The 26,351-nt window shown below is 36.8% G+C and overlaps 1 protein-coding gene across 3 annotated transcripts in view; it reads right to left on the bottom strand.

Annotated features, from left to right (window-relative positions):
• Positions 1-26,351, bottom strand: part of B3GALT1 (beta-1,3-galactosyltransferase 1) — a 605,805-nt gene that overhangs the window by 206,538 nt on the left and 372,916 nt on the right. For 2 of the 3 annotated variants that reach the window (XR_013172041.1, XM_077151945.1), the window contains exon 3: positions 11,213-11,310. The gene's annotated coding sequence lies outside the window, so the exon portion shown is untranslated. Of the gene's footprint in view, positions 1-9,244; positions 10,250-11,212; positions 11,311-26,351 lie in introns of those variants that run through there. The other variant, XR_013172042.1, reaches the window with a different exon arrangement.

Here is a 26,351-nt window from a genome sequence, read left to right as displayed (position 1 = left end):
AAAATCTGTAGTTAAGCTATTAGAGCTAATGAAAGAGCTCAGAAAAGTGATGGGATTAACAATGAAAAGTCAGTAGTGTTTCTATACTCTAGTAAAGAGCAACCTGAGGAGGAAATCAAGAAAAAATTCCTTTTACAATAGCAATTAAAAGAATAAAATATGAAGGAATAAATTTAACTAAGGATGTAATGGAATTGTACAAAGAAAACTACACAACACTGTAAGAAGACTTAAATAAATGGAAGGACATTCTCTGTTCTTGGATTGGAAGATTAAATTAATTAAGATGTAAATTCTACCCAAGCTGATATACACCTTCAATGAAATCCCGATCAAAATTCCTTGCAGAAATGGAAAAGCTAATTTTCAAATTTATTTGGAAGGGTAAAGAAGGGGCCTCAAATAGCCAGATATCTTGAAAATGAAGAACAAAGTTGAAGGACTCACACTTCCTGCCTTTAAAGTGTATTGCAATGTTACAGTATTCAAAATAACATGGTTCTGGTATACATTGACCAAAGAAGTTGAATTGAGGGTTCAGAAATAGACCCTCACATCTGTTGTCAATTGATTTTTTACCAAGGCTGCCAAGTCCACTTAATCGGGACAGAACAGTTTCTTCATGAAATGGTCCTGGGAAAACTGGATGTCCATATTAAAAAAATGAAAGAAGACTCATATTTCACACCTTATACAAAAATTAACTTACAATGTATCAAAAACCTAAATATAAATACCAGGGCTATAAAACTCCTAGAAGAAAGTATAGGGAAGCATCATTTAGATCTTGTAGTAAGCAATGGTTTCTTAGACTTTATTCACAAAGAACTAGCAATGAAAGAAAAGATAGATCACTGGGACCTCCTCAAAATTCAAACAAAAAACTTTTGTGCTTTGAAGGTCTTTGTCAAGAAAGTGAAACGCCAACCTACTGAATGGGAGAAAATATTTGGATATCAAATATCCAGCAAGAGTTTAATATTCAGCATATATAAAGAAATATTACAACTCAACAATAAAAATACAAACAACCCAATAAAAATTGCCAAAAGACTTCAATAGACACTTCTCCAAAGAGGAAATACAAATCACTAAAAAGCACAGGAAAAGATGCTCAAAATCATTAGCTATTAGGGAAATGCAAATCAAAACCAGAATGAGATAGCATTTCAAATCGACTAAAATGGCCATACCAAAACCCCAGAAAACTACAATTGTTGGAGAGGATGTGGAGAAATAGTAATACTCATTCATGGCTGGTGGGAATGTAAAATGGTGCAGCTGCTGTGGAAGACAGTTTGGTGATTCCTCAAGAAGCTAAGTATAGAATTGCCAAATTCTATACTTAGATCCAGCAATCTTACTACTAGGTAGATAACCAGAAGAACTGAAAGTAGGGGTGGAAAAGACATTTGCACACTGATGTTCATAGTGGCATTATTCACATTTGTCAAAAGATGAAAGAACCCAAGTGTTCAACAACCAATGAATGGATAAACAAAAAGTGGTATATACATGCAGTGGAATATTATTCAACTGTAAAAAGGAACGAAGTTTTGATGCATGGGACAACATGGGTGAACCTTGAAGACATGTTGAGTAAAATAAGCCAGATACAAAAGGACATAAACTGTATGATCTCACTGATATGAATTATAAGAAGCAAACTCATGGAGTTAGAATCTAAGAATATAGGTTAACAGGAGTTACAATGGGGGTAGAGAATGTCGAGCTGACACTTAATTTGTGCAGAATCTCAATTTAGATTAGTTGTAAATGTTTGGAAATAATGGTGATGGTAGCATATTATTGTGAGTGTAATTAACAGCTGTTAATTATGTTTGTGAATGTGGTTGAAAGGGGAGGTTTGGGGTCATGCATGTTACTAGAAGGAAAGTTAGAAGAAAAAACATGTAACTTTATAACACAGTGAACCCTGTTTTGGATAATGGAATGTGATATATAGTACAAATCTAAGAATATTCCTTCATGACTTATAACAAATGTATTACACTACAACAAGTGTTAATAATAGGATGGTTTATGGGAAAAAATATACCCAATGTAAACTATGGTATATCCAATGTAAACTACAGTTATAGTTTAATATTCTTTCATCAGTTTTAACAAAGAGATCATACTGATGCAAAGTATCAAAAATAAGAGCATTTGGGAATATCGTATCTTTTACATGACTTTTCTATTAACCTACCAGTTTCATAGTAGGCTATATATACCTACTATATATACCACATTAATTTAAATTGATGTTTATTGGTGAATATCCTGACCATTAATGTTCAGGAAGGTTTCAGTCAACAATAATTAGAGTTTTACTAATTGAAATTAAAAGGCAAGACTTGAATAAGCACTTCACAAAAGAGGGCAACAAAATTCATACATGAAAAAGTGTTTAATCTCACTAGATATGCAGAAAAATGCAAAGGAAAACCAGATGATACCATTACACACCCAACAGAATTGCTAAAAAATAAATACTAAATAGCAAGCACTTTGAGCAAGTGGAACTCTCACATGCTATTGATAGAAGGCTAAATTGGTACAAGTACTTTGGAAAACTCTTTAGCAGAACCCACTAAAACCAAACATAAGTCTATACTTGGACCAAGAAATTCCTCCAGGTATGCTCTTAACAGAAGTGCATACAAACATTAATCAAAAGACATGTACAAGAATGTTCCTAGCAGCATTATTCACATTAGCCTCAAACCAGAAACAACTCAAAAATACAGTAACTGTTGAAGGGATAAATAAATAATGCATATATGTATAAATACTAGGATATTCTGTATAATAATGAGGATAAATAATGATTGCTACATACAATGCCATGAGTAAGTCTTACAAATACAATATTTACAAAAGAACCTAGACACATAAAAGTATACATGGAATGACTGATCCATTTTTTACAAGTTCAAAAACAGACTAAGGGCCACAGTGACTCAGCTGGCAAGAATGCTCGCTTGCCATGCCAGAGGACTCAGGTTCATTTCCGGGTGCCTGCCCATGTAAAAAAACAAAACAAAACAGACTAAACCAATATATAGTGTTATTAATTCTGAGAGTGGTAGTTGGGGGCTAAGTGTCGGGGGGACCTTGAAGGGGGCTGCTGGGTACTGGTATAATTTTATACTTTCAACCTGAGAACAGTGGGTAGGATTTGTGCACTTTTCTAAATATGGTATAAATGTTTTACTTTTTATAAAAGGATTAAGGTAGAATCTCAGAGCTGGCTTAATTCTGTGGCTAATGCATTACTCAAGAATTATCTTTGAGAAGAACATCCTATTCTGACTAAAGACTAAAGATCAACTAAAATTTGTGATTAAGGAATAAAAAAAATCTTTGACACTCTGTCCTTATTCCTTAGATGTATATAATTTCTGGCAATGAATTATTTACCCAAATTCAATGCCATATATTTCACAATGGAAATTAAACTTAACTGATGAAGTTTTATCTGAACTCCAAGCAGAATGCCTTTCTTAAACATGAATCTTGGTAATGAATACATAACTTATCAAGTGATCCCTCCTCCCATCTGGTATGACATGCTGGTATGCATCTTTGAGCATTGATATTAACCTTTATCAAATGCAAGGTTCCCTTCCCCAGGCCACCCCTTAATATTAGTAATATTGAGGATTTTTTCCTGGGCCCTCTTCTCTCTGTGTATACTCTCCTGTAGCGATCTCAGACAGTCCTGTGGATCCAATGATCAAAAGCTAACAATTCCCCAATTCTTATTCTCCAGCCCAAATAGTTCTCTGGAGCCTAAAATTTATAAATTGTACTTCCCATCTCCATTTAGATAATTCACAGGCATCTCAAAGGAACATGTACCAAACTGAAGCCATATTCTTTCACTCCCCACCAAGCACAGCATACTTCTATCAATTTTGCCTATCTCAGAGAACAGGACTACCCTCTATACAGTTGAAAAACTTTCATTTTCTTTATTATCATGGTCCTTTATCACACTCTCTGAGTTGCTTATTTCTTCACCTATCTCCCTCACTAGAGAGTAAGTTCGATCTTATTCTCTATAGTTATCTCCTGCACCAGTTCTGTGTTTAATGAATACAGGTTCTTAGTAAGTATTTGTTGAAGACCTAACTTTCCCTGAGAATCCTGGTATGCTTCCATTTCTCTTCAAAACCAGACATTACATCTATTAGGGAAGTGCCAAAATTGAGTATTTATTAAATGAATGTGCTCAAATTCTGTATAGATATATGCTCTAATCAGTTTTCCCTTTACTGCACCAACAATAAGCTTTAGGATGGCTAATCTAGTATAAGTCACAATTTTCAAATATGCCAATTCAATGCCTGAATGCCTTGTCATTATTCTCATATTTGATGCCCTTTTCTTTCCAATTACATGCTTGAAGCACAACACATTGAGGTACAATTCTTCCTTGATATCACAGTAGTTTAAATTCAGATTCTTTAGAATTAGTAGGGAAATATGTATAGAAGAGAATTTAAAGAAATTGTTAAACTTCATAAGGAAATTCAACTCTACTGAGTGGAACTGAAAAATAAAAAGTCTGACCCTGATACATTTTTCTATTAAAAAATGAACGTTATACTTTTGCTTGTTGTGGTTACTTTGTTTTTGCTCTTTGTCATAAAGTCTCCAGAGGTCTACTGCCTGATTGGATCCAAGTGCTGCACCATCGGGAAGACCTAAGAATGGCTAACCTCAAAGATGAGCTGGGCTCTGCAAGAACCTGGGAAGGGCAGGAAGGTAACACTAGCATGGAGAAGATACCCTTAGAATGAACAGGAAGAAGGCTCTCTGCCATTTCTGGGGCACATGCTCAACCCATGTGGGGGTAGCCAGGCTCTCCCCAGTCCCCAAGGAGTGTGCTGTACCTTCTCAAAGGCCTGAGGTGGCACAACTCTTCCACTGCAATGAGATGAGAGATTCATCCTCTGTCCTCAGGGCAGACTCACCCTCTCCATATATTTGGGTGGGTCCACTCTCTTGCCCAAGATTTCTTGGCTTCAGACCCGAGCTTCAATGGTTCTCACTCTGCAAACTCCAATTGGTCCCTTTTGTGTCCCCCTTTGTCCAGATTGGCAGTGGTTCCGTTTATACCAACAGTCTCTTTAAGTACTCCAGGACTTCTCCATCATTCTCTTCACAGTTCTTCCGATATCTTCCCCTTAGCCATCCAAAAGACTGTTCCAACATATCTGGTATTTGCAAACCGCAGCAGCACCCCACTTCTCAGGTATCAAATCTGTTGTAGTTTGCTAGCTGCTGCAATGCAACACACCAGAGACGGACTGGCTTTTAATAAAAGGGGATTTATTTCGTTAGTTCTTCAGAGGAAAGGCAGCTAACTTTCAACTGAGGTTCTTTCTTACGCAGGAAGGAACAGGGTGATCTCTGCTGGCCTTCTCTCCAGGCCTCTAGGTTCCAACAACTTTCCCCAGGATGATTTTTTTCTGCATCTTCAAAGGCCTGGGCTGAGCTGCAAGTGCTGAGATGAGGTATGCTGAGCTACTTGGGTTGTGCTATGTTGAGCTCTCCCATTTATGCACTAGGCAATTAAATCAAACATCATTGATTGCAGCAGGCATGCCTCCTAGCCGACTGCAGATGTAAGGAGCAACAGATGAGGTTCATGTATCATTGGCTTATGTCCACAGCAACAGAACTAGGCACCTTCATCTGGCTAAGTTGACACGTGAACCTAACTACCACACAAGTGGTTTTCATTTTAAAGATCTTTACAAGTCTTAGAAAACTCAACATTTTGCCCTCACATAAATCAGGAGGATGTCTCTGAGGATGACAACATGTTTATCTGAATCCACCAGACTGTCTAATACCAAAACTGACAGCAAGACTCACCAGATGTGTCATCAGGAGAGGAGCCCCAGACTGGCTGGCACAATGTAGGGAATATGTTGGCTCCTTTAAAGTTAAGTATTGTACTTATATGAATGAAAATGTTAGTGGTGTGTGTGCACGGGTATTTATATACTTAGGTATTTTCATTAGTTTGTTGTCATTTAATCAAACCTTTAAAAGTCTTTTGGAGTGACTAATGTAGAGACCTACATTGTCAATCTTGACAAGTTCTAAACAATACAAAATCAGTCCTGAGAACAGCTTTGACAGAATTTAATGAAGCACACAAAGAAAACTTGTAATTTACACAGGCTAATTTATACATATGTATAACTGAGAAATGAATTTAGAAGATGTTAGCCTCCCATCTGTACCAGCAGAAAAAAAAAATGGAAAAGATGATTTGCCAACTGTCAATAAACAATTTTAAATGTATCCTCATGTTCCTATCCAAAAATAAAATTTCCAATCCACAAAATATCTTTTCCAAGCTCCTTTGTTAGTCATGGATTTTATTTCCATGCAATTCCTTAATTTATATACATACATATGTATATTTATATAAATTCCTTAATATATATATATATATATAAGCATGTATATATATATATATATAAATATTTATGCCACAATATGTTGATTTTCATGTTCTAAATTATTACTTTTTAAGACTGCATAATCAAATTTGTTGTAGTGTTTGAGGTTGAGAAATACATGAAAGTGGTTTGGGTCAGGATAAGTGCATGGGATGTTTCTTCAGTCTTACTTTTTTTTTTTTACAACTCTTGAATCTTCATCTCCTTCCATTGAATCTATAATTTCCAATCTCCTGAGCTGTATTTTGGCATTGCAAAACATATCAGCCTGGCTTAGGTTTCAATGCTATTTTAAGTTGAGTTTCTAGATTACAGAGGTAAGTAGTCTTCTTGTTAATCTTCTTTCCTCTTTTAAGCTTCAATTTAAAAGCATGAATAGCCAGTAATTTTTGCCAGTTTTCAAATGGGATTTGGGTATACCATTGAGCATGGTAATTTTTTTCAGGATTAAACAGGTTTTAATAAGATTTTAGGATAAATATCTAGATAAGAAGCATTGTTGCAACTCTATATGATAGAATATTGTTTCAAAAAATATTTATTCCTTTTGCCTCCTTTCACTCATGAAATTCATTAATTGATTCTACTATGGGAGCCTTCTCCACCCTCCTCAGACAGTTAGAAGTACTAACTAGTGATTTAGAAGGTAGTTACCTGGATAGGAGGGATAGAAAACGTGTCATTATAGAACCCATGAGTCAAAAACAACAGTGTTAAGCTAAAAAAAAGAAAAAAAAAAAAGATTAATTTGGCAGAAGGAAGACAACTTTGATGGAGACTTGCAAAGTAAGCTTTAGTCCCCTCACATCACTCCTTCCAGGCTGAGAGAGGTAGGGAACAGAAGGACTGAAATAGATTTCACAAGGTGAGACCTCAGAATTCAGCCTCAACAGCCAGCACCACAGCTAGCCAACATAGCAGAGTTGGTATTAAGGAGTTATACATTTGTTCTACATGAAGAGGCTAATAATAATTGTTAGTATTATAATTGAGTATATTTTAAATGCCAGGCAGTCTAAGTGGGTTATTTGTATTAATACATTTAATCTTCATAATAATCCTATAGCAGGTATTATTATTATTATTCCCATTTTATTGAAGGGGAAACAAAGCCATAAATGTGACAAGCCCAACATCACACAATAACTGCTGAAGCCATATGTCAACCAGCCAACGTGACTTAAAAGGTCATTTTAGAGGACTTTAGAGGCCACACTCAAACCACTACTCCACTGTCCATTCAGAATGTTCCATTCAAGTGGTCAGCCTGTGTGTTGCCTGCTTATTGTCAAGCAGGAGTAATACCCATACTTTGCCCACCAACCCCACAGATCTACCATGTATAGACAACTCCCTTTCACAGCCCAAATTATCACTCATATGTCTCTAGAATGCACTGTGGGACTCTAGATTGCTGGGGATGGTAAAGAACGAAGCTAGGAGGGACCAGGTGGACCTAACTGGTCAACTCCTACCTAGCCAGCGCAGTGGTGGGATGCACAGCTTTTGGCTAATAAAATATTTTTGATTCTTTCATTCTTGTGGTTTCAAGGAGGCCCCAGCATTGAGCCTCAATGTGGGATGCAGGCAATTATTAGCAAATGGGATGCCTATTGGAGGCTGAGCCTGCAGTATCACCTTCAAATAACATGGTTAAGGATGTTGGAGCCTGGGAGAAAAGGTGAGCCTGTTGACGTCTAAAGCTCTTTCAATCCATAGACGTGATAATTTTGTGATTCCAGGGAGAGAGCTGCTCTTTCAGCACTTTCTTTCTTTAACACTGGCAGTTCCAACAGGTTCTGGGGTGTTTGGAGTGAAGCTACTTATTAAAAAATAATTAACAGTGAGATCATCACAGGCAATTCTGTGTTTTAACAAAAGAGCTCATAGAGTTTTTAGGGCTTTAAAACTATAGGTGACCCTGAGACAAAAACAGCAACAATGACAGGAAATGAGGCTCAATGGTTCACGTCCAGATTGGCCTCAATGAGGTAACTCCCTGCTGTCTTAAATACTGATCTCTTTAGACCCTCTTTTGTTAAATACTCTTCAGGACAAAAAGTAGACAAATAGCCACCCAAATGAAATGACTAAGGCTTATTTTTGAAGCACCAAAAGTGGGGGTATTCTTCAAATATTATCAACATTTAATGTTTCTAAATATTTTTAAAAATCTCATTTGCAGGAATTTCTTTTAATGATTAGGAAAGGTATTTTGTATAAATCCTTAGCATGTGTAGACACCCAGCTTTTAATAGAAAGTGAGGCCATTTCTCATTTTCTACAAACATGTGTACATGCATATACATACACAATTGTATACACACATACACATACACACTTCTTCACTATTCTTAGAGTTCTCAGGTAACAAATATATGCAAGTGTAGGAGAAAATGATGAAGGAGAGACATATATAGTATTAAACATTTATTGAGTACCTTCCATGAATTAAAAACTATGATAGTCAATGGGAACAAAATGAATGAAGCATGGGTCTAGACCCAAGGTACTTCTAGTACGGAGGGAGACAGCATGTAGCAGATGTGAGAGACAGATAATTCTATAACTAACATGAGATAAGGGGTACCACATACAGACAGAAATAAGCCAATGGCACACTAGCTTTAAGGCAGACATCCTGCGCTGACTCCAGACTCTTGACAGCAATATACATGTTGGAACCTTAAGAAGATTACCAAGGGATTCATTTGTAATGACTAACATACAATTCAGAATAAAAGTATACTGCCTTGTATTAAATGCCTACTTTACATTTATTTTCTCTGATTCTCACAGTCTGTAAGCTTGTTCTATGGACAAGAAAACTAAGCCTCCGAGAGGTGCAGTGACTTACATTATGTCACAGTGGGAGCACGGCAGAGCTGGAATTCAATCCTAGATCATTGATCCTAGATCAACTCCACACCATTAAAAAAAGAACAGGCTTGTCTTGCCTTGGCTCTGCTATCCTCTTCACCATTTCCTGGCCTCTCTTTCTCAGGTTATCTGTTTTGAGATTTTCTGTTTTCTTGTTCCTGCACTCTTATGCTCTTGGTAGATTATTTCACTCTTGGCTGATGAGGTTGCACTATGAACAGCCTCTATCAATGACCTCAAGGTTTTGCTTCCTTCCCCCTCCCCCCCACAATACGCTCAGCAAAATGTTGGCTTCCTGCTCTCCTTGTTAACCCCTGGTGTGGCTCTTGTTGGTTTGGTTGACCCTGAAGCCTTCTGTCAATTGTGAGCATTCAGCATTCTCTGTTGGATCAGTGTGCTGGGGCAAAGGGAAGGGATTTCTTCTACTCCCTTTGGCAGGAAGAATTGCTTCTTTGTCAGTGTTAGAGTTGAAAACAGATGCCCCTTTGTGCAGCACCATGATACTTCCTGGGTAACACCATTAAAAGTTTCCTGGGAAGCAGAAGCTCCAGGGTCACTGCTGAATTACCATTTAACTTCCACTGGTAAGTAAGCCTTAGGCTTTCGCGTTCAAATACACTTTTGAAGTCTGAGTGGGACGAAAGTAGGATGCCTTGTGAACTGATCTTCAACAAAAAAGGGCAGAGAACATGACTGCTTTGTTCACCACTATGCACCCAATGCCCAAGACAATGTATGCATGGCACATAGTAGGCATTAAAAAAAATGAATGAATACACTGGAAGTGTGTGTGTGTGTGTATGTGTGTGTGTGTGTGTTCCTCAGAGGTCTCCTTTTCTTCCTGAATGGAGAAGCATAATTCTCTACGCTGTCTGCACAGGCTGAAAGATAAATTAGGTGATTGGATTGTAAGAGGCACTGGACATACAGGGAAAACAATAAGGATGTAGCAAAGAACAGAAATAATTTGGGGGGCAAAAGCAATACTGTCTTACTAGACTCAACTCCTTTCAGAATCACTAGTAATCACAATTAAAATGGTTATTTAATTCTTTTTTTATACACATGCATGCCTGTACACACACTCACGTGCATACCTGCACACACCTTTTTTACTCTTCCAGGTATACGTTTGGGTATGCATGTAAAGCGAATACACAATTTCTAGGAGACACAATATGACAAGAGAAGTCCTGGCAATTGTTTTCTGAATTCCTTAGTATAGTTTACTGAATAGAATACTGAGGCTACTTTTTCTCATGTACAATCTCAGGGCAATTTACTTTCCTAACAAAATAGGTCTATAAAAGGCTCAGAGAGGTAAAACCCAATACTGGTTTTCCATAGGAATTTTATTCTATTTTAAAGCATAGGGAAGACATAACGAAGGTTCATTTATTATATGGAAGGCAGAGATGTTTTCTTGTCTCATTTTGGCTTTTCAAGCTAGTTAAAAAACTAGCTTAACTGTAGTTAACATATTTCCATTTAGATTTGCTTTCAAGGAGGGGGGACACTTTTGCTATGACTTTCCATTTTACTTAATCTTTGAAAATGGAAGGAAAAATAAATGTGATTTTTTTTTTTTAAATAAGGGGACTATTTCTGAAAGTAAATGTGGTGGTAGAGCTGTACTGATAGGGAAAAAAAGTCTCTACCACAGGCCCTACTGAGTAAACAACCATTATTAGCTCATTCTGTATTTCCAGCATAGCACTGTGATGTTTGAGCAATTCAAGAGCTATAACACTTATTTTCACCCCTTCTGCAATTTCTAATCTGGTTAAAGAGTTGACCACGCACTTGATGCCTCCCCTGGACTGGCAGGAATAAATGACTGTTACCTGGCCTTTGAAGAGGCTGGCTCAGGCTGGAAGGTGGGGTCAGCAGGCTGGAAAGAAGCCACATCCAAAGTCAGGCAGAATATCCAGTAGTGCACAGTCTAAAGTGAGATAAACAAAAGTATGAGCCAAAGCAATTAAATTGAGGAAAACAGATGAAAGAGAGTTTCCAAAAAAGGAGTAGTAGTTGGTAGATGTGCTAGTTTGAAATTGTTATGTACTCCCGAAAAACCTTATTCTTCTAATCCTGACTCAATATAATAAGGTGGTGCCCATTCTTTTTTTTTTTTTTTTTTGCCTGGGCAGGCACCAGGAATCAAACCAGGGTTTCCAGCATGGCAGGCAAGAACCCTGCCTGCTGAGCCATGTGGCCTGCCCAGGGTCATACCCTTTTGATTAGATTGTTTCTATGGGGATAAAATCCACTTAACTGTAGGTGTGACTTTTTGATTAGATGGAGCTGTGACTCCACTCATTTAAAGTGTGTCTTGATTAGTTTACCGGAGTTCTTTAAAAGGGGAGACATTTTGGAGAAGTTTCAGAGGCTACAGAGCCAACATGAGACCCAGACATTTGGAGATGCAGAAAAAATCATCCCTAGGTAAACTGTAACCAGAAGCCAAAGACCCCAAGAGATGCCAGCCACATGGCTTCCTAGCTGACAGAGGTGTTCTGGACCCATCAGCCTTGCTTGAGCCAAAGTCTCTTCACCGGGATGCCTTAGTTTGGACATTTTTATGGCCTTAGAACTCTACACTTGTACCACAGTAAAAAATCCCCTTTTAAAAGCCATTCCATTTCTGGTATATTGCATTTCCCACAGCATTAGCAGACCAAAACAGTAGAATACGGAAAAATATGGAGACAGTAACTAAAACATTTATTGGGCACTTGTGGCCTCTGATGGTAAAAGAAGCAGCAACTAAGAACACTCACTAAGCAAAATGAATTCATTTAAATTGTACATAATTTTCTCCATACACAAGAGGGTGTGTAGATCAGTGTGGGGTGAAGACGGGCGAGAAAATTTCATATGGGAAGCAGTATTCACATTGTATCCTAAAGAATGGGTAGGATTTGGCCACAAATGGGATGGATAGATAAACTTCTTGCAAGTAAAGGGGAACAGGCATGATCAGGAAGGACAGATGAGACAGTGAGAAGTTTGTTTAAAGGAATAGCATATGTTACATAGGAAAAGAAATTAAGGTTGTATATATAGCTTGAGACCAGATAACATTCTTAAATACTGGTGTGAAGAGTTTGACATAATCTTACATGCATATGGGAGCCATCAGAGGATTCGGAGCAAGGCTATAATATGACAAAAGCAGAGGTTTAGAAGATTAATTAAATAGTGTTCAGGATGAATTGAAAACATAGCGGTCATGATAAGGGGATAGCTGGTTAAGAGGTTTTGATGATGATCTAGCAAGTTTATCATGGGGCTAAGATGATTATACAGAAATTGGAGCAAAAGCTTATATTATTTTGAAACTAAGAAGGATGAATGAGAGCTGAAAAAGTCAGATGATTCCAAGGTTTGTAATACAGAAAACTAACAATACAATGGAAACACTATTTTTAAAAAAATGGAGTGATTAGGAAGGAGAACTAAGTTTGAAAGGCAAACTATGTGTCCAATGGACATTCTGAATTTGACATGCCAGAAGCATATCTGAGTGGAGATTTTTTCCCTGAGAGCAGACATCAGGACAGGAAGTTAGGAGAGAATCCAGATCAGGTGATATACATTGGAGAGTCATTATGTGACCAGTTCTAGAACAATTACGGTATCCCCTCAAGGAGTTTCCAATTTTAAAGACAACTGGATAAAATATTTTATTTGTTACACTGAATCATTATTTTGACCTCTTTGCATTTCCTCTTGTATTTGTCTATTCTAACTAGAATGACAAAGGAATGAGACTTGGTATGAGATGGAGAGGAGTGCTGAGATAGGATACCACCCAGAGACGAAGCTGCTGCTGTTTCTGAAGTACTCTCTTTCTGGGCTTCCCTTCTTTCCTGACTATGTCCAGCCCAGTTCTGTAGATCTGGGGAAAATCCTTTGTGTAAGATGATGCCGGGCACCTGCCATAAGAAATAAACAGGCAGTAGATACATTAACTCAAATGTACATGATCTGGTTGGGTTTTGAGGGGAATCCGTGTGTAGGTGTGTGGGGTCTCTACTTGCCCCATCGTCTAAGCTGTGTGGGGGTTTCTTCGTGGAAAACACTGGACTGCTTCTTTGCGACGTACACTGAACATCACTGAAGTTCTTGAGAACGTTCATGTCCAATATAAGACGGCTTTTCTAGCAGGTACATTGAGAAGAATCTATTCCAATAAAGGCTGTTTTCTAATGTCCAGAGATGAGAACACTGAGTGCCAAAAGGAACAAAGTAACACCGACTAAACTAAGCCAAGTGAATGTTACATTTCTGCTTTCTTAAAGAAAATCTCTGGAATACTTCTGAGAACCCAGTAACCCAAAAAGGTCAATCGAGTGAGTCAAGAAAGGAAAACAAAATCATGCCTCTAGGTTAAGATTTTGGAAATGATGGCAAAAAATCAAAGTTGTTCATAATATCCACTCCACTTTCAAAATGTATTGTCAAAAATGTAACATTTATAACAAATGATCACGAACCAGTTCAATGCTATTTCTTTCCTTGCCATTTTTACTTTCTTTTTCTTTCTTTCTCTTTTCACAAGGCTGAGTGGGTCCTCACTCACCCTGAGTTGAATGAATGGGTTCAGAACTCTGCCAATTCACATTTGTTAGCTGGACGCATTTTTATAATCATCTAATTTTCCACTGCTGTGGCTGAGTTTAATTGGATCATGTGATGGTGGCTGAGGGTGGGCGTGGGAAATAAAGCCAAAATCAGCAACCAACAATTGTTCAAAAAAGTAGCAACAACTATGCCAGCAGTCCTACCGATGGGTTAGACAAATGGAAAGTAAGGTTGGCAGGTACTAGGAGAGGAGGGAGAAGGGGAAGGTCTGGGTAATAATAAAACAGTTCCCTCTTGCTGCCTTCACTCCAGGAAGGAGTTCCTTTTTCGGATCAGGAAGACCTAGACTGAGATGAGCTTGGCAGAAACCTCAAGTCCTACCCACGAGAGACCAAAGAATTCTAAAACAAGGAGGCATTCAAGTTCTTTACCCAATCCTAGTATTTAGAACTGCTCTTGAATCTTTTTTAGGTCTGTGGCAATGCTTCTTAAGATTGTGGTAACTCAGACTAGGCTGTTACAGTTTGTCTTTGGGAGATTTAATTTACTATATTTATGCCAAACCATTTTCTTTTCATCAAGCCTCAGTTGCCTTTCTATAAAAAGTGGGTTAAAAAAGATAATCTCAAGGCTCTCTTCCAACTTCAACATTACATGATTGCAGAAAGGTAATGAAAAATGTTCAGTTGGGAAGAGAATTCAGGCAGATATCATTTACCCACAAGTCACTTCTAAATTTTGATTCATAGGTTTCAAAGCCATTCTCTTAATGGTGAACTAATGCCAACATTTCACAACCACTACAGCCCTCCCCATTTTTCCTTGCCAACTACAAATTTTTATTGTTATAAGCCAGAGGTAGAACTAGTGAAATACTTCTAATGCCAATGAAGTTTATGAAATGTTCAACAACTTGGACTCAGTGTAGCAGGGCTTATTTTTGATAGTGCCCACGGTTTTGACCATCTAGATTCAGAATTCTATAATTAAATATTTTATCTTGTCTGTATAACTTTGCCGGTCTAAAAAGGTTTTAAAGGCATTTTTAGTGAAGAATGTATACAAAATATTGCCAAGAATTTTAAACATGTTTCATTATAGTATTTATTATTATTATTATTTTTTAGTATTGCTAGAAAAGAACTGGAAGGGCTATTGTTTTAGTTTCCTGGAAATTATTGGTGCATGGTTTTAGAAACTAGGTGGCTTGCTTCCTCCTGGCTTGGTATCTTTTGGCTGGCTGTGGCAATCTTTAAGGTCCCTTGGCTATTTCATCACATGATAATGCACATGGCAATGTCTTCTTTCCATTCAGTGTTCCAACGGACTTTCACTTCTGGCTGCTCCCTATGGCTTCTCTCTCTTCAAGGCCTTCTCTTTAAGGCTCCCAGTAATAGGATTAAGACCCATCCTAATTCAGTTGGAACACACCTTAACTGAAGTTAAGGCCTCATCAAAAGCTTCTATTTATAATGGGCTCACACCCACAGGGATAGACTAAGATTAAGAACATGCTATTCTGGGCTACATAATTCAAAGCCACCACAATTATTCAAAATAAAACCGGGTGGTGAGCATATGGTAGTCAATTCTGCAGTCAGGCTTTCCTGAACAGTGGTGGGAAGGTGAGTCAGCCCCTTGAGCCTTGCCTACCTCAATAGGAGATTTGCTTAAAGATAACAAGAAGAGCAGATTGTGGTGGAAGATAAAGAAAGCTCCTGGCTAGTAGTCTCTGTAGTACTATATTCAGAATTAATTGGAAACATCTTGAAAAATATTTTCAAATTGAAGTTTCAAACTTCCTCAAGTCAATATTCAGTAGCAATTAAGAACTGTAGGTGAACATGACTCTGAGCTAAATGGTGCTACAGGTTAGATAAACTCAATAAATTAAATTCTGGAAAGAAGTCTTCCATTTGGAAGAGCAAGAGAAAATTGATTAGGAATGTATTAGAATAAAAATTGTAAATTTTTTAAAGATCAGCTCAATAGGTGAGTTTGAAAGATATTTATTTTAGCTGCTTTGTGCACAGGGTATTCAGGCCTTTTTATTGGAAAACGATGTGCGTCAAATCAATGCTGGCTTCCCTTTCAAGTCCTCTGGCAAATAGTACTACACCCTCCCACCCTTTTTTTAAACCAGATAATAAAGGGTTTTTGTCTGTTTGTGTTGTGTAAGAACTTGCTGTCTGTTATCTGAAATATGTCCAGCACATTCATCAATGTCCCTGCTTTAGATTTAACTTTCTAACTTTCAACCATTCACTTAAAAATTGACATTCCGATGATTGCCCACTTCTGTAAGTTTTAAGACAAACAATTAACATGATAAATAATAATTCCTGCTAGCAATTGTAAATACCACCCTCAAAACTATGAACAATGAACTTTCATAATTATTTTGTGCTCTTTTATCTTACATTTTAGTTTTAGGTATTTTGCTCCTCTCCTCACTTCTTTCCCCATCACTAGTCTCACCCAACTGACAGATCTTAACAGCGTGTATCCACAAAAAAAGAGATGGAGGTAAGAAGACAATTCAAGACAACTGCTTCAGTCTTCCAGTTCATTTTGCATAAGGAACTATAACTATAAATGACTAGTATGATAACAATTAGAGTATGAGCTGCTCCCACAGACCAATCTGTATATGGCGCTGGAGGTGCTCAGATCTATGAAAATCCTACTGCTCTTTACCTTAAATATTTGTAAACAGGTAAGGTTCAGTTTAATGAATAATGAAAGGTAATATTTATGGAAGAATGTATTATATTATATTTGGAAGGGTTAGGTATATTTGGGGGTCTCCTATTTAGCTTGTTGGCTGCAGTGGAAGGAATAATGGCATATTTGCCATATATGGCATATTTGCTTGTGTAAATCTTGAGTAAGTTGGCAGAGTCACCTTTTTATTCCTCTCCATTTTCTGCCATCAATTGTCTGTGGCAGCACCCCAAAATCAGGTTTCTCCAATTCTCCAAAGACTACTTTTGTTTCACCCTTTTCTTTTCTTGCCTTCACCACTTCAGGGTCAGGGGCATGAGATTGTAAGTAATGCCAGTGTACCTCCATGAGTGATGAAGCCGTCGGCAATACCGGGAGATGGATGATGTTGAAACTGTGGGTGTTATGGATTGTGATCATGTGCCTTATGTGCCATTTATAAACGTGATCAGTGCCAGCAGATATAAAAGGAGAAAATATCCCAAACATATTTGAATCATTAACAAAAAGTGAAGAACAAGCTTTGAATTTCTCCATTCTTAATAAGGCAAATAACTCCCTCTAGAACTCAAAGATTGATTGAGTAGTGTACGTTAGCTTTATATTTCCTTTGTAACAGAATTTTCCAAATGGTATGTATGCAAAGCTTATCTTACGTGTATGAAGAATTATCTTCATATAACCTAACCATAGTTGCATGTTGTAAAATACTGGAAAGTAAACTGCAGCTCCAAGCAATGCCACAATGGGTAGGTTTCTTACATATAGAAACGGTCTTGGTTTTTAAGGGGAGAAATGATGCAGGAGGAGCATGCACAGACTACTCACTCAGTTATACATTTATATATCCTACACTTTTATAGTTTTCATTCATTTATACATCTTTGTACATATTTATTTCAGGTTTAATGTGAGCCCATGTATCAGGTGCTAGGAATATAATAGTAAGCATAAAATATGAAGCCCCTCTCCTCGTGAACTTAATATGCTTGAGGAGGGAGACAGGTTATAACAAATACATACAAAAAATTTTTAAAGAAAAATAAAACAGCAGGTGAATGAACACAGAGTGATGAGCTGCAATTTCAGATCAGGTCAACAGTGATGGCTTTCCTAATGGGGTGACATTTGAGCAGAAACTTGAATGATGGTTTCAGGAAAGATAAGTCTGAGAATCACTGAAAGAAGAGTCATATTCTGGTGGGTTATTTTTATACTACACTAATCCAGCAAGACAATCAGAAAATAACATTAAAATCAACTATTTGGTCTAAAAAACTTGGACAAAACAAGTGGTTTGTAGTCTGTATTTTTCACTCTTCACCCTGGCTGTTTTCACCCTAGCCTTTGATTCACTGGCTCTTGGCAAAATAAAATCACTGGTTGGGGCCCCTAATGGAGAATAATCTTTGGTGATCATCACTCTTTTTGATTCTAGTATTCCATTACAGCGTGATAAATCCAGGGCATATTTGGAGACAGTGTTTGCTATTGAACACTATCTCTCCACGTCTCCAGTGGGAGGGAGAAGCTGTCATTCAGCACGAGGCTGTCTGCAAAGTAGATGGCGCCCACAGTGGTCACTCAACCAGTAGCAATGCACTGAGTGATTTGAAATTTAAAAAAATAAAATCATTCTGTTGCTTTATGGAGAACGGACTACTGGAGAAAGAACAGACTACTGGAGAAAGAACAGAAATTGGAGGATCAGACATGGAGGGAACCAGGAGTTCAAGTTTGAGATGCCTGACAGATATACTGAGGCAGCATTTGGTAAGGAAAGCCTGGGGTTTAGGTGACAAGTCAGGCATGGAGATATAAATGTGATAGTCAAGAGAGCAGAGATAGCATCTAAAATCAGGGCACTAGATATAATAACTGCCGTGAGAGAATAGATAGGAAGAAGGAGGGGCCCAGTACTGAGCCCTGGAACACCTCAACATCTACAGGTCTGAGAAGAAGAAGCCAGTAGAGCATAACAAAGTTCAGTTGTATTACAGGGAAATGAGCACAGTGAGATATCAGGAAAGGCAAATCAGGAGGAGACAGTATTTCAAGAAAATTGGAATGTCCACTTTAGTCAAATACTGCTACAAAAATAAGAAGTAGTAGTAGTAGTAGTAGTAATAGTAGGGGTAGTAGCAACAGCTAACATGCACATATGCTTATTATTTATTGTTTAAGGGCTTCACTTGGGGTATCTCATTTAATCCTCACAATACTCATACATGGTACTGTTAAGTTTTATAGACAAGGAAACCACGGGAAGAATACTAATAACTTGCTCCTGGTCATGTTCTTTGGAAGATGGAGGAAGTTGATGATCTTAAACAGAGCTATCTGAGTAGTGTCGTGTGTCACTGGGACTGATTAAAGTGGTGTGACAGTCAGTACGGACAATACCAAAGTTACATTATGTCTAATATTTAGAATATTCAGTAAGTGATGGCTATTATTAAAACAGTGCTGATTATATTTTATTGTAATTATTCTCTGGATAACTGTCTTTCCTGATGAATTATGAGTACTTTAAAGGCACACTTTATATCTTTTATCTCTATTTTAACCTTTATCCTAATTTCTGATAAGTGTTGAATTAGTGTTGATTAGGGTTAAGATTAGGAAGAAGTTAATGGGAGAAATTCATTTTGAAATGCCTTTATAGATGGATAAGGTTTGAATAAACAGAAAGCTCAAGCACAATTACCCCCCAAAGATATGCAGACTATTGCTGAATCCAAAATATAAAATTTTAAGAAGTAAGTCAATACATGTCCAAATGTTCAATTATGATGATAGCACTGTTTGTCTAACTCAAAAGCCTACCAAGGTGAGGCCACAATGAAAATGAATAAAATGAACTAGTTCAAGCTTTGGAATATGAAGAGTGGGGCAGAGAAGCCAAAGACTGGGAATTTTCACATAAAATCTCTTCATTTAAAAATACTGGTATAGGGTGGGCCATGGTAGCTCAGTTGCAGAGTTCTCACCTGCCATGCTGGAGACCCAGGTTTGATTCCTGGTTCCTGCCCATGCAAAAAAAAAAAAAAAAAAAAATACTAGCATCTAATTCAATATTTCAATGTAAATAGAACACATCTACAGGAAATAACTGCTCCAAGGGACTGTAGTTTATGACATCTGGTCTGCAGGATGTTAATCCAGATAACCAGGAATGTTAATTCAGGAAAAAACAAGTCAAACTTTTAGAAAAAAAAGTGAATTAAATAATTTTTGCCAAGTTTATCAGAATTTTAGATAGTAAGACAGCTGACAGTTCAAAAACAAAAGCCACAACAGAAAAAATATATATATATTTCAAGACCTTGCATGCGAACAAAAAAGAAAAGCATAGGTAACCTGCCATCATTAGTTTTGAAAGCAGATCAGTCTGAAAAAACATTTTATATAAGGAAAATCTCACTGTATGGGGTGACTCTGGGGACCGCTGTGAGGTGTGCAATGCATTATACTTCTCTCCCTGTCCCCATTCTGAAGTGACAGCCCTAGGCAGCATTTACGAAAATGGGGGATGTGAGGCCAACATTTTCTAAGGGGAAAAAGTATCTGCTAAAGCCAAGTAAATATTTTATAATGACTTGGCATATCTCATAGCACACTGCCTAGATCAAAAGAATATATCTACAGTGATGTAATTTTGAACACCATATTATATAAAACTATTGCCTGTTGCAATGCTGATAAATAATGTGAACCTATCATTTAGTCATTTAATCTTAAGTGCTTTTTTTTTAATAGCATTTCAAATTACAATGCCTCCCAGGTAACCTCAAAAGAAGCTTTCTTTCATCCACTTTCACCTGTCACACTGTGTCTCCTTGTAGGCTCTTTTGGGTTTGACATCAAGGGAATATGGAATTGAAGTGTTAACCATATGCAAGGACCAGCTAATTCTTCAATGATTTGAATGTCAACTGAATAACTCTTTTGATCAACAATGGCAGCAGAATGCTTTGTTTCTGGATCTGTGAAATAATACATTATCACACGCAGATAAACCAAAGAAAGCTGATGCATTCTAGAAAAAGAGAGGAAGCATGTAATTTTAAAAGTGCATTATTGCCACAAGGTCACTTTATTTGGGCTGCATGAGTATAAGTTAAGGGAAATCTGATTTGCCATAATATTGTCCATCTATCCCTCTGTCTATCTAAGTCTATAGTAATCACTTAGAGCTGATAACAATATAGGTAAAATAAATGTGTGATTTCAATTTAATCAGAAAGTTATGAACAAACAATGTAAAGAAGTGACCCCAATGTATATTTTTTCTTTTCTTATTGTGTTTCTGTTTTGACTGAATGCCTTTTGTAGGCTTGGCACTGATATTGAAAAATATTTCAATAAATCTCAAAATTCAAACTAACAGAATGTAAATTAATTAATAACATGCAGATTGATTCTCAAAATCATAGATAAACCAGGTATTAGATACCTAGTGCAGTCCTGTGAAAAACAATCAACATGGTATTTCTTTGGCCTGATTATTGCATGTTAACATTCTTTCTTTATCTTTCTTTGAGATGACATATGTCCTGGCAGTGGAGAATTCTTACAGACTTCTTATTTGGACTTCAGTGGATAATATTACCTCCAGTCATCTTTAAGTATGTAGAGAGCTTATTTCTTAATTAGAATGTTCAAACTGTGAAAATATTAACTAAGCATAGCTTCTTGCTCTCACCATAATGACAGGCCTATGAAAGTATAAAAGATAAACATACAACATTAGAAGAGGAATATTAGACCAGGAAATCGAGGGCTGGAAGAGCAACTTGCACAAGTCTGCACAGCTAATCAATGGCAGACTTAGATTTGTCTATTCCTTTTATTGTATAAACTGACTCTTAAAATTAAGGCATGAAATTCAAGAAAGACTTGAGAGTTTTATAAATAAGATTTTAAGTTTTAAAATTTCTTATTTGTTAGAGATATTAGCCCAACTGTTTTCTTTAAGAAAGGCACAGAAACATACAATAAAACCATCAACAGAATGGGTCAGGTGTTAATTAAAAAATTTAGATCAAAATGCAAAAGTCTAGAATATTATATCATCATCATTTCGGGAGCTAGCTAAGTTATCCAACACTGAACCCTAAAAACCTTATCCTGTATTTGTGTTTCTCAATATATATATATAGCCCCTCTTTCTCTCTCTTTGACTTACGAGGCTTCCAAAACAAAAACAAATCCCATTGCATGGTACAGTGAAACATGAGAAAAAAAAGCAAAACCAAATAGCTTGTTGACTATGGAAAGAGCATGGCAGCTTGCTTTAAACAAAATCATTTAAATGCCAATTTTGTTTTAAGTTGATAAAATGTCATTTCATTAAACTGTGTTTTCATTTATGAAATGTAATTGCTATGTCAATGCTATTTTATTCTAGCAGTGAACAAATATATAAAAGTATTTCTGTATATTGAACAATTAAAACACAGGGAGCACAGAATAAGAAAGAGGTCCTTTAATCCTGTATAGATTATAGCAATGCTTGGAAACATCCTAGAGTATATTAAGCAGATAATCAAAAAGTACTGGCAAAGTTTCCTGAGGGATGGGAGAAAGAACATGCAATTATTAAATCTCACAAACAGGAAATCCCCTGATACTGTATCAAACTTTAGGGACACCCAAATCAATAGGCCATGATCATGAGGCTTACTCTTGTGAAGCTTAGGTAGATAGCAGAGAAGCTTAGACCACCTATAGGCATGCCTAAGATTTACTTCTTGAGGACTTCTTTTGTTGCTCAGATGTGGCCTCAGTCTCTCTAAGCCCAACTCTGCAAGTGGAATCATTGCCCTCCTCACTACGTGGGACATGACATCCAGGGGTGAAAGTCTCCCTGGTGACGTGGGAGATGAAGTCCAGGGATGAATTCAGACCTGGCACTGTGGAATCAACAATTCTATCCTGACCAAAAGGGGGAGAAGGAGTATAATTAATAAAGTAGCAGTGGCAGAGAGAGTTTAAATAGAGTTGAGAGGCTACTCTGGGTGTTGCTTTTATGCAGTTAGACCTTGCTTCCTATCATAGCCTGTCAACCCCTAACCAGGACCATTTCAGCCAATCCTAAAGAACACCTAGGACAATATATAAGATTCCACAAGGGTTCCATGCACTGGAGTAACTTTCCAGAAACCTACAACCTCCAGGTGGGTCCCTGGTCCAGATAAGTCCTGAAACTTAGCCCAGCTTCTCCAGAACATTAGATAGTCCCATCTCCCTACCATATATTAGTGACAGACCCTTCCAATATGAAAAATTTAGAATTGCCATAGGCCAAACACCTCCAAAGGGAGGGATGGAAAGATCAAATGTGATCGTGAATGGAAAGATCAAAGGTGACGGTGGAGTTATACAGAGAAGATAGGATTTAACAAATGAATATGAATGCTGAATCATTAAATTGTTATCTCTTTTAGTCTTCAGTATTTTAGAGCAGCTAGAAGTTAAAACCTATAATTGTGAAATCGTAACCCATGTCAAAGTCTGAAATATGTTCTACAACTAATTGTGGTGCTGTGCTTTGAAATTTATAACTTTTTTTGCATATATGTTATTGTTCACAAAAAAAGGGAAAAAAGTCGATTGTGATGATAAAAAAATATTTAAGCCCTCTAGCCTCTTATATTCTGAAGCAGCTAGAAGGAAAAATATGACAGGATCATACGGTAGCCTGTGACAAACTCTGGGATATGTCCTGCAATCACTTGTTGAAGAATGCTTTAAAAACTATTGCTTTTTTAAATTACTTTGCTTTGTATATATGTTATACTATACAACAAAAAAGTTTTAAAAAGTATTTCTGTATAATACATAGCATGAAACACATTTTAGCTCTATTTTATTGAAATATTTATGAAATTATGGATCTTTCAGATTAATTTGGAAATGGATGAAATGAAATCCCCTAAGTTTTCTCTGCCTATGAACCAACTTCAATAGCACATCTACATATCTGGAGTTTAACAATATGTCATTTATCGCTCTTGTTCTATAACAAAGAAGTATTATATAACATCCAGTTCATGATAAATACTTGTCACAGATTGATAAAGGAAGCAGTTTTCATGATTATGACTTCCTGCTTTGATCACTATTGCCACTATTATTGATTTATCCTTCCATTTATTTCCATTACTGGTCCAGTGACTGTGGACAGAGATTTCAGAGAGGGAAGGTGAATAGATAGGCATGTAAACCAGGAACAAATCAAATGTGGAGGCATCTGACTGTACTGGCTCAGTATAGTGGCTGGGGTGGCTGGAGCAATCAGGATATGGTGAAATGAGAATCCCCATAATGTTTTTTTTTTTTTTTTTACTTCCAGGTGCATGGTCTGGGAATTGAACCCAGGTCTCCTGCATGGAAGGTGAGCATTCTGCCACTGAACCACCCGTGCACCACCACCACCCCATAATGTTTTTTTCTTCATTTTTAAACAGTTTTATTGGCACATCATACAGTCCAAACTAAGTAAAAAAATCAATGGTTCCCAGTATAATCACACAGCCATGCCTTCTCCACTACTATCTATAAGAGAACATTCACTTTTCTTCTACAAAGAATCCCATACTATTTCCCCATATCCCCCACTTACTGATATTTAGCTTTGGCATCTCGCCTTTGTTACATTCAGTGGAAGCGTATTACAATGTTACTCTTAACTGTAGAACCTAGTGTGCTTTGATTGTATTTTTTCCTGTATACCATTACATTTCCAACACTTTGTAATGTTGATATTCATTTGTTCTCCCTCATGCAAAAAAAATTCTTATATTTGAATATTAATCACCGTCCTTGTCTACTCTAGGAATTCCTAAGTTACACCGTCTAAGTCTTTATCCTCTATCTTATCTTCTGATTTCATACATGCCCCAGCCCTTCTCCCTCAATCATATTCACATTCGGCTTCATTCAGTGTACTTATATTATCGTGCTACCATCAGACAGTATTGTGCTATGCATCTCTGGATCTTTTGCACATTATGTAGTCCTTCAGCCCCAAATGCCCGATCTCTACTGTCTTTCTATTTCCTGATAAGCTGGGTTATCTCTAACTCTCAAAGTTCATTTATCAATGTGTGTTCATATTAGTGAGAACATAGTATTTGACCTTCTGGTTCTGGCTAATTTCACTCAAGCATAAGGTCCTCGTTTCATCCACATTGTTACATGCTTCGTGACTTTATTCTTTGTTACAGCTGCATACTATTCCATTGTACGTATGTACCACAGTTTGTTTAACCACTTGTCCATTGATGAATAAGTGGGATGTTTCCAACTCTTAGTATTCATGAGTAAAGCCACTATAAACATTGGTGTGAAAATGTCTACTTGTGTCCTTGCCTTCAGTTCCTCTGACAATATTCCTAGCAATAGGATTGTGGGATTATGTGGAAATTCTATACTTAACTTCCTGAGTAACCACCAAACTGCCTTCCAAAGTGGTTGCATCATTCTACATTCCCACCAACAATGAATAAGTGTGTGTCTTTCTCCACATACTTTCCAGCACTTGTCATTTTCTGTTTTTTTTATAATAGCCTTTCTAGTGGATGAGAATATATCTCGTGGTTTTCTTTTGCATTTCCCTAATAACTAGTGAAGTTGAGCATGTTTTCATGTGCCTTTCAGTCATTTATATTTCCTCTTATGAAAAGTGTCTGTTCATGTCTTTTGCCCATTTTTCAATAGGGTTGTTTGTTTTTTTTGTTGTTGAGTTGTATAATCTCTTTATATATTCTGGATACTAAACCCTTATGTGATAACCTGGTTTCCGAATATTGTCTCCCATTGCATAGGATGCCTTTTATTTTCCTGATATAGTTCTTTGATGCACAAAGGTGTTTCATTTTGATGAGAAACCAATGATCTGTTTCTTTTTTCACTGCTTATGCTTTGGGTGTAAGGTCTAGAAAACACCTCCTATCACAAGATTTATAAGATATTTCCCTACATTTTCGTCTAACAGTTTTAGAGTCTAAGCTCTGATGTTTAGGTCTTTGATCATTGTTTTTTTTTTTAAATTTTTTTTTATTAATCAAAAAAAAGAAAAGAAATTAACACAACATTTAGAATGTTCACAACATTCTACACATTCATTCAGTAATTCTTAGTATCATCACATAGATGTATGATCATCATTTCTTAGTACATTTCCATCAATTTAGGAAAAGAACTAGCAAAACAGCAGAAAAAGATATAGAATGTTAATATAGAGAAGAGAATTAAAATAATAATACTAATTATATATATATATATATATAAAGGAAAAAGAAAAAAAAACAAAAACAAAAGATACAAACAAACAAAAAATTCTACTTCAGGTGCAGCTTCATTCAGTGTTCCAACATAGTTACATTACACTTAGGTATTATTGTGCTGTCCATTTTTGAGTTTTTGTATCTAGTCCTGTTGCACAGTCTGTATCCCTTCAGCTCCAATTACCCATTATCTTACCCTGTTTCTAACTCCTGCTGGTCTTTGTTACCAATGGTATACTCCAAGCTGATTCTCGAATGTCGGTTCACATCAGTGGGTTATCCATACAGTATTTGTCCTTTAGTTTTTGGCTAGACTCACTCAGCATAATGTTCTCTAGGTCCATCCATGTTATTACATGCTTCATAAGTTTAGTCTGTCTTA

Source organism: Tamandua tetradactyla, chromosome 3 (assembly GCF_023851605.1).
Source record: "Tamandua tetradactyla isolate mTamTet1 chromosome 3, mTamTet1.pri, whole genome shotgun sequence".
NCBI lineage: Eukaryota > Metazoa > Chordata > Mammalia > Pilosa > Myrmecophagidae > Tamandua > Tamandua tetradactyla.
This window is presented reverse-complemented; position numbering and strand designations above follow the sequence as displayed.